The 12,374-nt window shown below is 40.1% G+C and overlaps 1 long non-coding RNA gene across 4 annotated transcripts in view; it reads right to left on the reverse strand.

Moving 5' to 3' along the window:
* Window positions 1–3,937: 3,937 nt before the first annotated feature.
* The window catches only part of LOC114235163 (uncharacterized), a 138,365-nt gene continuing 129,928 nt past the window's right edge, over window positions 3,938–12,374 (reverse strand). For all 4 annotated transcript variants that reach the window (XR_008554484.1, XR_008554485.1, XR_008554486.1 and 1 more), the window contains 2 exons: window positions 10,089–10,161; window positions 3,938–4,186 (listed from right to left, as the gene is read on the reverse strand). This is a non-coding gene — a long non-coding RNA (uncharacterized LOC114235163). The remainder of the gene's footprint in view (window positions 4,187–10,088; window positions 10,162–12,374) is intronic.

Consider the following 12,374-nt stretch of genomic DNA (forward strand, 5'->3'; position numbering starts at 1 on the left):
TTGAAGTGTTTTTATCACCCTCATTTTATAGGTAAGAAAACTCAGTATAAAAGAGGTTAAAGCAATGGCACAAAGTTATATTGCTAATAAAGGCAATATTAATACTCACATTATCCTTTGACAAAAAAAAGAGTTGCCTCTGCAGACAGAGTCTGAAGTTCTACATGTTGTTAAAGCTTATTTTAAAAAATATTTTAACAAATTAAAGTGAGATTTGTTGGACATCCAGCTTGAGGGTTAGAGGTCTCCAACCAGCCTGTTTCCCTTCCCTCAGTTGCCCTAGATGGTGTTCTTATTGCATGCTAAGACACAGTATTCCTTTTATCTTAGATTTTTGTTTACTTCAGGGTATAGTAAACAAAGCTGTAAATTCTTTATCTTGCCCATTAGGCTATAGACATGGGAAAACCTGAATAGAAATCCTGACTCCAAATGGGAGTTTAAAGTACTGATGGGTAAGTCAAGGAGATGTAATGTGCAACATGGGACGGCAGTTAGTAATACTTTATTGCATATTTGAAAGTTACTAAAAGAGTAAATCTTAAAAGTTCTCAATCCCAGAAAAAAAAAATGGTAACTGTGTATAGTGATGAATGGTAACTGGACTTATTGTGATGATCATGTATACAAATATCAAATCATTATGATGTACACCTGAAACTAATAAATGCTAGATGTCAATTATACCTTAATAATATATATTAAGGCCAGTGTCGTTCAGTTGGTTGAGCATCGTCCCATGCACTAAGAGATCACTGGTTCAATTTCCAGTCAGGGCACATGCCAGGGTTGTTAGGTAGATTCCCAGAGGGGTCATGTAGGAGGCAGTCAATGGATGTTTCTCTCTCTCATTGATGTTTCTCTCTCCCTCTCCCTTCCTCTCTCTCTAAAAAGTCAATTTAGGATGTACAATTTATATATGTAAAACAATGGGCCATTGCAGGCCAAGGCCTCATCAGATGACCCAGTGATACATTTTTTAATGTTTTTTTTTAATATCAGAGAGGAAGAAGAGGAAGAGAGAGAGAGATAGAAACATCAATGATGAGAATCATTGATCAGTTGCCTCCTGCACAGCTCCTACTGGAAGAAGAGCCCCATTTGCAGGCTCATTTCTGGTAATGTGTGCAGGTCCTCTTCTTTGAGAACCAGGCCCCATGTTGCCTTCTCTTATAATGCCCACTGGGAACATAATAGATATTTAAGTGGGTGAAAAAAGTTGCCATTGGTAATATGACTTTTAAGTCTAACTCTGACAATGAATGTAATTTAAACAGACAAATAAACAGTCTATTTGTGTGTGTATATGTGTGTGTGTGTGTGTGTGTGTGTGTGTATCCTACCTAATAAAAGAGTAATATGCAAATTGACCGTACCTTTGCTACACCCACAAGCCATACCCACCAGCCACGCCCACCAGCCACGCCCACCAGCCAATCAGAGTGAGTATGCAAATAAACCCAACCAAGATGGCTACAGCCACAGAGAGCAGGAGGGAGGCTTGGGTTTCCCAGGCAACGGAGGAAGCCAAGCTTTCTGCTTGCCCTTGCTGGCCTAAGCCTCCACTCAAGGCTACAAAGTTTCAATTATAGAAGGTAAACAAATCCAAATAGAAATGGCTGCTGGCCACGGAGCAAGCAGGAGGCTTGGCTCCGCTCCAGGCTACAAAGTTTCAATTGTAGAAGGTAAATAAATTCCAGATACCAGAGCCTCTGCTTGGGTCACCAGGGGGGCATGGCTGGCCTGCAAACCACCATAGGCCCCTCACTCAGGCCACCCCACGCCCCAAGGAAACCCCCACCCTGATCCAGGACACCCTTCAGGGCAAACCAGCTGGCCCCCACCAGTGCACCAGGCCTCTATCCTATCTAATAAAAGAGTAATATGCAGATTGACCATCACTCCAACACACAATATGGCTGCCCCCATGTGGTCAAAGATCCTGCCCCCCTGTGGACACAAGATGGCCACCACTAGATGGCCAGCAGGGGAGGGCAGTTGGGAGGCACCAGGCCTGCAAGGGAGGGCAGTTGAGAGGGATCAGGCCTGCAAGGGAGGGCAGTGGGAGGCGATCAACCCTGCAGGGGAGGGCAGTTAGGGGTGACCAGGCCATCAGAGGAGGGAAGTTGGGGGCAAACAGACTGGCAGGGGAGCAGTTAGGCATCAATCAGGCTGGCAGCGGAGTGGTTAGGGGGTGATCAGGCTGGCAGGTAGAAGCAGTTAGGGGCAATCAGGAAGGCAGGCAGGCGAGCAGTTGGGAGCCAGCAGTCCTGGATTGTGAGAGGGATGTCTGACTGCCCGTTTAGGCCCGATCCCACCGGGATCGGGTCTAAATGGGCAGTCGGACATCCCTCGAGGGGTCCCAGATTGGAGAGGGTGCAGGCTGGGCTGAGGGACAACCTCCCCACCCCCGTGCACGAATTTCGTGCACCGGGCCTCTAGTGTGTGTGTGTGTGTGTGTGTGTGTGTGTGTGTGTGTGTGTGTATTTACATAGAATAGATAAATATACCATGTATAGATAGATAAATACAGACATAGACATGACACAGACACTGATATCGATATAGACAACAATATGTATTGTCAGGTTTCAAATCCCAGTTAATAGTTTCCAGGTCAGATTACATATACTTCCTAGATTTCTGAACCTATAAAATGAAAACTAGGTAACTATATGATTAAGAGGGCTTATAGTAGAGATACTTGGAGCCTTACCAAGTAAACTCCCTTGGACATTAGAAACCTGCCTCATAAGTTTAGTCTGCCCTCTGAGGACATCCTACATCCCTTTCTATCTCTATGATATTGTGTAAGTCTATGATATTTTATAAACTTTTATGCTTAGGATATGGTTTGTGGTCCCAGTATTTGCTCTGTAGGATCAATGTGATTTTAGCATTAGCTTCTTCTTTGATGCATTGATGCTAATGTTGGAGAAGACATTACTGCTCTGCGTTTTATCCCTGGAGCCATAACAGGAGCACCTTGATCCAGAGAGGAATTGTTTAATGTGCTGTTTGTCTAGGGCAAATGTGCTAATATCTCAAGGGCCTAAACATAAGATTCTGAATGAAACCCTAAAAATAATAACTAGATTATTTACCCCTTTTTTTCTCTCTTACTAATGTTTCCCATTGTTTTCAGATGTGGGATAATGTGATGATTAGAAAAAGCTGAATTAGGAGGGATATATAAAGAGACATTTTTTCCTACATAAATAAAACACTAATGCCTCATGGAAGGCATTTGGGCCACCTAATCGGGACAACTGTTTCTCAACTCCAGTTAGTGACTTAATTAAGCCTCATATTGTTAGATCACCCAGTGTTGTTTTTCATGAGGCACAAATCAAAATTTACATGGGAAATCTATAAATTTTTAAATACTGGCAATCATCTAAAATTATTTTTAATAAGGTGAGGACCAAATATTTATGTCAGCTACCCAAGCACCACCCATTCCAACCTCTTATTGTAAATGAGCACTTCCCTGAATTGGGGGTGAGAAATGCCTGTGTGCCTTGTGAGGGGGGATAAAGCTCTCATATGCTATGAGCATAATTGCCTCCTTCAGTGAAACTGCAGAAACCATGCCTATTGGAGGGGTTCCAATTTTAAACAATGCCTAGATTCCTAGTTCTACTGAGTATCAAGAGAAATCCCTCCACAAAATACTAAACAGTACTTGGTATATATAGTGCTTTCTATGAACATTTGTTTAATTCCTCCTTTGAGCTATTATGATCACTTACCAATCCATCTTTGAGTCATTCATCACTAACTCCCATAACTACTTAAGTCTCTTTGTGGAAGAGAATTGTGGGTTCACCAGTAAACCATTTTATCTTTGAGATTAGACTTCTACGTGTGATTAGAAAATTGCAAGGTGGCCTTTAAACACAATAAACACAAGAACTCAAGTCTGCAATTGCATGCCTTTTGTCAGCAGCAGGGAGAGGGCTGTCCTCAGAACACCTCCATTCCCTTTCCTGTATTCTAAAGGAACTTCTACCTAAAATGTCAGTCATGCGGATGACATCCTTTCCCAAGAATAGATACTAATTATATGTTCTGTCAGTACCAAAATACTTCACTGTGCATGTACAGATGACTTAGCACCTGAGCAGAAGCATCTGCAATGTTATGGGTGTCAGCAGCAAAATGATGAATCAGCACCAGGCACAACCTAAGGGTAGAGACAATACCCAAGGTTAGTACAAACAAGTACTCAAAGTCTGAAATATTTGAATCAAAATGAGGTTCTAATTAGAGAGAGAGAGAGAGAGAGAGAGAGAGAGAGAGAGAGATTGAATTCAATTTTTTTGCCAAAACTGAAATGGTTCTGATTAATTTCTCATTTGTCTGTGGTTAGATCAAATTCTCTGAAATTATAAAGTATGGTATGCCTGCCATAGTCCTGTATCATGTTGGCAAACCAAAACCTGCAATTTTCTTTCAACTCTCATCTCCATTGAGAGCTAAATGGGTTTGTCGTAGCAGAATTTTCAGCAATATGTCACAAAGAAATCCTTTTTGAGACTGCCAGAGAGATAATAAAATCAAAGGCAAAACAGGATCAAAAGCTGCTTTCAATGAGTGACTTTTTAAACAAGTCCATAGACAGAGGGATTTGTTGGGTTTAGCTGAACATCCTGTCTTTAATTCCAGGTGAACTGGCTGTAAGAGGAGTGTGTGTGGTAGGCAACTAACAGTTAAATGCCATCAGCTCTTTGTAAATGTGCTGAACCCAACTTATAACTATTTATTTCATGCTATTTTCCTTATAAGCAGCTGAAATGTGACCAACGGCAGGAATAAAAATGTATCTACTATTAAATCAGAAGTTGACATATGAGCCAGGCTATAAGGAAGGCTGCAACCAGTGGTATATCTCAGCTTCATATGAGCATGGAACTCGCCATTTTTTGGTGGATGTAGGACAAAAGAGCACATGTAATATCCAAGTCCATAGATAATCCAATGAGACTCACAGAGCTGATAGTTTCACTTATCTTTAGCAATATACCTTATCTGTTTTGAGTTTAGTAGGTCCTAGGAAACATTCCTCACTGCTGACTAATGCCCTACAATGTGAATTTTGCCCAATTTTTATACTGAAAGCATTCTTTAGGAAATCATAGGAGACCTAGTGATCCCCAAATTGAAAAACCTTTTCTGATTTTGACATTGTCTTTTGTCTCATATTTGACTCTGTTTCTCTTTTCTTCCTCCCTTAGGTTCCTTCTTTGCCTGGATTTCTGGATTATGCTGGTTTTCTTTCTCTCACTGTGACCATTTATTCTTTGTCTTTTGGTGATTTCTCCTGTGACAACTTACACATATACACATATTCTACCATCAGTTTTATAACAGTAACAACAGCTAATATTCATTGATTTCAATAAACTGCATTATGTCCTTTTAATGCTCACATTCATTGTATTAAGTAGGTGTTACTGCATTATGTCAGTGTTGTAACTAAGGCTTGAAGGTTAAGTAACATGCCGAAGGCCAAACAGTAAGAGGCAGAAACAACGTTTTAACCCAAGTCCATCAGACCTGTAAGCTCAATTTTTAACATTGGTCCTATAATGCCTATTTTTTTTCTCTTTTTAAAGATCACAACTACTTTACCTACTACCCCTTAAGAAATCCAAATCTCATTTTCTCCTACCAACAGCTTTCCAGGGTATCGAGCCTGCTTTTTACATGCCTGACACCTCCATTAGATGTCCTCTTATCCTTCAAATTGAATAACAAAATTGAGCTCATTTTCATTCTTCAGTCCCCCTACATCCCAATTTCTGTTAATAGTATTCACCCAATCAGGCAATTTGGTAAAATATGCTTGGGAAACTATTGTGTTCTTTTATCATAAACAAAAGGTCTCATCATAACTATGTAATAAAGAAAATAATCAGAGTGGTGCTCTAGCCAGTGAGGTCACTGCTGTCTGTTTATTGAATTCAGGACTGCCATAGGAAGCATTAAACTAATTCCAACTCGAATAAACAGGGAATTTCAAGCTATGCCCAGGATGACAGAGGACAAATAAGTATATAAATTGAGAAGGTCTGCCTTCAACCTCTACAAATCAAGGAAGCTCTAGGTAATACAAACCCAGACAAAAACAAAAACCTACAGAGGTCAGCTAAGAGCCAGCCAGATTGGTTAAACAGCCATTCATCCCCTCCAATCCAGACAAAAATGACAGTCACCTGACCAAAAGTGTTACGAGCAAATTCTCTATGAGAACAGAAGCCATGGCTCCCTGGACAGAAGCTAGAGTTGGCTTAAATAACTTATCCCAAGAAACTAGAAACACCAATCAGAAAGGATATATGCACCCCTATGTTCATAGCAGCACAATTTACCACAGCTAAGATTTGGAAACAGTCTAAGTGCCCATCAGCATATGAGTGGATTAAAAACCTGTGGCACATCTACACAATGGGATACTATGCTGCTGTAAAAAGAAGGAACTCCTACCATTTGCAACAGCATGGATGGACCTGGAGAGCATTATGCTAAGCCAGTGGTTGGCAAACTGTGGCTCGCAAACCACATGCGGCTCTTTGGCCCCTTGAGTGTGGCTCTTCCACAAAATACCACATACCCTAATTAAGTTAATAACAATGTACCTACCTATATAGTTTAAGTTTAAAAAATTTGGCTCTCAAAATAAATTTCAATCATACTGTTGATATTTGGCTCAGTTGACTAATGAGTTTGCCAACCACTGTGCTAAGCAAAATAAGTCAGTTGGAGAAAGATAAATATCACATGATCTCACTCATTTGTGAAATATAATGAACAACATAAACTGATGAACAAAAACAGACCCAGAGATGGAGAAGCATTGATCAGACTGTCAAACCTCAAAGGGAAGGCAGGGGAGGGTGGGGGTAAGGGAGAGAGATCAACCAAAGAACTTGTATGCATGCATATAAGCCTAACCAATGGACACAGACACCAGGGGGGGTGAGGACATGAGCGGGGAAGTGGGGGCCAATAGGGGGATAAGGACACATATGTAATACCTTAATCAATAAAGAAAATAAAAAATAATAAATAAAAAATTTTTAAAAAATTACTTACAATGTTTTAAACAAATCATTGAATATTATATTGCACCTAAAAATACTTCATAATATATTGACATAATCTAGTTATCCAATCATTTTGGAAAGCTCTTGCAACACAGATTAAAACACACAAAAATGTTCACATTTTTAAGGTAATAGCCTTCTAAGTAATTACAAATGACATATCTAAAAGAGAAAATACATATACATAATCTACTTATCTTGGCCACATCCTATGTAATAAATATGTAATATGCAAATTGACCCTCACACCCTCACACAAGATGGCCGCCCCCATGTGGTCAAAGATGGCTGGCAGGGGAGGGCAGTTGGGGGCAACCAGGCTGGCAGGGGAGGGCAGTTAGGGGTGACCAGGCCAGGGGGGGAGGGCAGTTGGGGGTGACTGGGCTGGCAGGGGAAGGCAGTTGGGGCCAATCAGGCCAGCAGGGGAGCAGTTAAGTGTCAATCAGGCTGGCAGGGGAGTGGTTAGGGGGTGATCAGGCTGGTAGGCAGAAGCCATTAGGGGCAATCAGGCAGGCAGGCAGGCAGAGCAGTTGGGAGCAATCAGGCAGGCAGGCAGGTTGGGAGCCAGCAGTCCTAGATTGTGAGAGGGATGTCTGACTGCTGGTTTGGGCCTAATAGGATCAGGCCCAAACCAGCAGTCAGACATCCCCCGAGGGGTCCCAGATTGAAGAGGGTGCAGGCTGGACTGAAGGACACTGCCCCCCCCCAGTGCACAAATTTTGTGCACCAGGCCTCTAGTTACTTCATAATACTAAAAATTGGTAAATAACCTAAATGGCCAACAGGGGGGGAATGCTTAATTAAATATGGCCAGATACTTAATCAGGAAGCTATTAAAAATACAATTTTGCAGGTAGAGTTAGCAAAAATTACTTCTAAATATGATTTGAAAAGTGAAAAAGTAAAACACAAAATTGTATATATAACCATTAAAACTACATAAAAAGTATACTTTGTGGGGTTGCAGGATCCCCACCCCAGTCAGGGCATGTGGGGGAGGCAACCCATTGATGTGTGTCTCTCCCATTGATGTTTCTTTTCCCACCCTCCACCCATCCTACCTCCCTCCTTCCCTTTCACTCTCTCTAAGAAAATCCATGGAAAAATATCCTCAAGTGAGGATTAACAACAACAACAACAAAAACTTTACTTGTAGTGGCAGAGTTGTAGATATTTTCTAATTCGGTTTTTATTTTCATTCATGTTGCTATTAGGTTGTTTCTGCAGCAAATTAACATTTGCAAACAATTTGTGTTCACCCTATAGATAAGCAGCCCCAAAATAATTGTAGGGAGCTTTGTAGATGTGGCTGAACTCTCCCCACCCCCTCCTCTCAGGTTTCCCACTGCTATCTGAAATTGCTACTCGGCACAAGATTGATTTACTTCTAACAATGTGGGCTAGCTTAGCTTCTGAGGTCATCAGAATAAAGCAACCAGAAAAATGAAAGAGTGACATTTGGTAATTAGACTGTAAAATGACTGAAAAATAATATTTCTACTCCCACATAGGCATTTTCTACCCATCTATTGCTTATCATTAACCAATATCACTAGGATTCAACCATTAATTTGCCTTGTGTCCTTGGACAAGTTATCTACCTTCTGTCTCCTTGTCTACGGTGCCTGTGATCAACTGCACACAGAGGTGCAAGTGCTGATCTTGAAAGTCCTGTTCTAATCTAGCCTCCTATAATTGCTCTGTCATCTTCATAAAAATAGAATATAGAGTGCTGGAGGAAGAATAAATTGGCACAACCTTTCCTGAGGGCAAGTTGGCAATATATATCAAAAGCCTTAAAAATGTCCATTCTCTTTGACATAGCAATTCCATCTCTGGAATTTTTTTTCTAAAAAAATAATCGCAGATGCCCACAAAGATTTGTGAACCAAAAAATTTGCCTTATGCATAATGACCCCCCCCCCAAAAAAAAAAAGAAAACAAATGCCTAACAGCTAGGAGTTAGTAACTCCCCTATAGACACATGATGTATTTCAAAATCATTAAAAATAGATTTTAAAGGAAAGCTTAATGACATATACACCATGTTCAGCATAAACTATTAAGTAAAAGATGGGGGTGTGGTGGGGGTAGGGTGGAGGGGGTCAATGTGGGGACAAAAGGGGACATCTGTAATACTTACAACAATAAAGATAAATTTAAAAATATATTAAGTAAAAGAGCAGGTGGCTATAATCATAATATATAGAGGAGTTTATTTATAGATATATTCATATATGTATTATGTATTATAAATACATATATATTACACATAGATAGAAAGGAAAAGTGAGGGGGAGAGAAAGGGAGGAAAAAGGAGAAAGACTAGGTTTAAATCTCAACTTTGCTACTAATTACCAGCTGCGGAAACTCTGGCAAGTTATTTAGCTTCTCTGTGCCTTCATTTTCTCACTGTAAATTTGAGATAATAATAGACTTACCTGATGGAACTAGTATGAGAATTGAGTTAATAATTTAAAGCTCTTTATCTCCTCCCAGCCAATACCAAGGATACAGTAGATATTGGCTGAGTACTTAACAGAGACCATGGGAAACTATAACAAAGATCCTTTAATGTCTATGCACTTAAAGCACTTTGACACACCAGATTTATTAAAGTCTCACAACAATCCTGAAGAGTTATTGGGCAAAGATTCCCATTCTAGGCTTTAGGTGAAGAAACTGAGACACAAAAAGGTATCATATTTGGACCAGTTCCACCAAATAAGTCAGCGGCAAAACTGGAAGTAAAATCTCTTTTATTCTTCCTTTCTGAGCTGTTTCTAACATTTAAAACATATACTAAAGAATAATTTATATATTATCTGATCCAAAAATCTTAATGTTGACATATTTTTTTAAATGACAGCGTGTTAAGGGAACATGCAATCTCATTTAAGGGAAGAAATGAATTCTGCTACTCATTCTTTGCCAACCCACCAGCCACCCAATAGTACAAGAACCAAAGGCATCTATTACCTGACAATCTTTCCAGGTGTATCCAGGCTCTATTAAATTCTAAGCACATGGTTCCTGTACAACTGAGTATTTCCTGTAAGGGATAAGGGAGAGAATGTTGAGACAGATTAATGGAGATTCCATCATGCCCCATGGATCCCTGGTGGATCACTTCAGAGGAATTGAAATCGGACAAGATCCTTGACTATTGGTAACTGTCTAGGAACACGTGAAGATGACTGAAATTTCCACTTGCTTCAGGCATTAAAAATTATCTAAAAACCCTACTGAGTTCACAATGTCTTAATACAAAGATTTTGCCTAATTTTGTCAGAAATTACCCAGTTGACTTGGTGCAGGAATAAAAGTCTGAGTGTGAAGCTATGGCAAAGGAAAAATAGGCATGACCTTTGACAATGTCAGGTACGGCAGGGTTCCTAAATTTGGTTGGATAACCAAAAAAGCATCCTGCATAGGAGACATTTGGGAAGCCCTTTCTGATAAATGCAGTATGGTAGGTGGAATTCTACTGTAGACTCAGCTTTTTTAAAAGTGCACTGAGCAGTGTCAAATTAATCCATTCATTCCTCTGTGTCACACTCGCCAATCAAGAAACCAGGCTCTCTCCTATTCCAATGGTCCTGTAAACAAATCAATGGGCAATATCAAAGGCTCCCATCAAATTGGAAGTTTGGATGGAGAGACCACCTAAAATCTCTACTGCAATAAAATACCACTTAGAATGGGAGAAAATAATATAGAAACATTTCTTTCCTAGTTCATGCAAATTTGCTGCTGATGTCAAGGCTGCTGAATAGAATAATAATGTGTCTGATTCACTGTCGCAAAACGTAAAATGCAAAAGAAAAAAGCGGAGGCAGAAGAGGCAAAAATCATTATCTTCAAACTTGAGAAGAATTGGACTCATAAACTCCTCTTCTGCTATCCATCAAGGATTAAAATACTTTCAGCTCATTGCTTCAACCACATCAATGTGTCTAATGCTATACAGGGAAAGAGTCTGAAATCTAGCAGCTAGTGCCCATAGTTCATCTTGCAGTATGAATGGGAAGAAGGAAAAGGAGTATTTATTTGGTTTAAGAAAAAAATCTATTATCTTTATTGCAAATAATTTCTTCCAGAAATATAGAGTAGATAGTAGAGTACAGGTGTAAAATATATGGCAAAAAGCAAATATACAATTGGCAAAAAGCAAAATAGAATCATTACCCAGGAGATGTAGGACAGTAGCTCCCTTTACTGTCTCCTCAATTCAGTTAGCAGCCTCACAACCTCCCAGGCACCATCTATGATGGCATCACAACCTTTCTCCCACATCCAGTAGTCAACAGGTGCCTCAAGGCTCTCACCTCCAGTCCTCCTTCTCCTTCCCCTCCCCCCATAAATGCCTGATGTCAAGCCTTCACCTCTCAGACTCTGGCTGTCCAACTATCTCCTTGCTCAAGTGTCATCTTCCATACAATAGAGTCAGCTTCTTGAGTATAAATAGTTGTAGGTTCCCATTTCTCCTTCCGTAATTATAAGCCACTAGCATATGGACAGACATAAGACACAAACCTTAAACTGGCTCTTTTTGACCCCCAGGTGTTTCAAAAAAAAATTTATTAGTTGCCAGCATTTAAGTATCATGAGAGCTCACATTTTTTTTTAAAAAAATGAGATTTCAGTCTTCTCTAAGAAAATTGGGACATCTGGCCATACAGAGTTCTTACACTACAGAAACCACTATCTGTGGGAGCAGAGTCTCAGCTGCCTTCCTCAGAAAGGACTTTATACCCAAGTTACCATAGCCACTATTTGGTCAGTGTCATTCCTTTATATTACCTTCCTGGCCTCTGTCTACAACTGATTCTATAACCTGTGACCTACAATATCAAACACAAACTCTTTATCATTACATTCCAAGCTCTTCAAAATATTGCTCCAACTTAAATCTGCCACGCCAAAGTTCCAGCCACACCCCTCCCATAAACACCTGCCACCATGCATCCTTCCCCACCATATATCATGCCTCTGTGCTTATTATCATGCTGGATTTTATGGTCAGAGTATCCTCCCTATCCTTGTCTTGCCTTGTAAAATGCATTACTCAAATCTCCATGGATAAACTCAGATTACATGACCTCTTCATCATCTTCCCTGGTCATTTCCCCTAGAAGTCTCAACATTTGTATTTCTAACATTATTATAGCACTTTCAAAATGTGTTTAAAATGTTAGGGGGTGGTATCCCTAAATTTTGGTGCAATGGAATCTCATCTTTATTTTCTCCATGGAATCTAGCGTC

The sequence above is a fragment of the Eptesicus fuscus genome, chromosome 18 (assembly GCF_027574615.1).
Source record: "Eptesicus fuscus isolate TK198812 chromosome 18, DD_ASM_mEF_20220401, whole genome shotgun sequence".
Taxonomy (NCBI): Eukaryota; Metazoa; Chordata; class Mammalia; order Chiroptera; family Vespertilionidae; genus Eptesicus; species Eptesicus fuscus.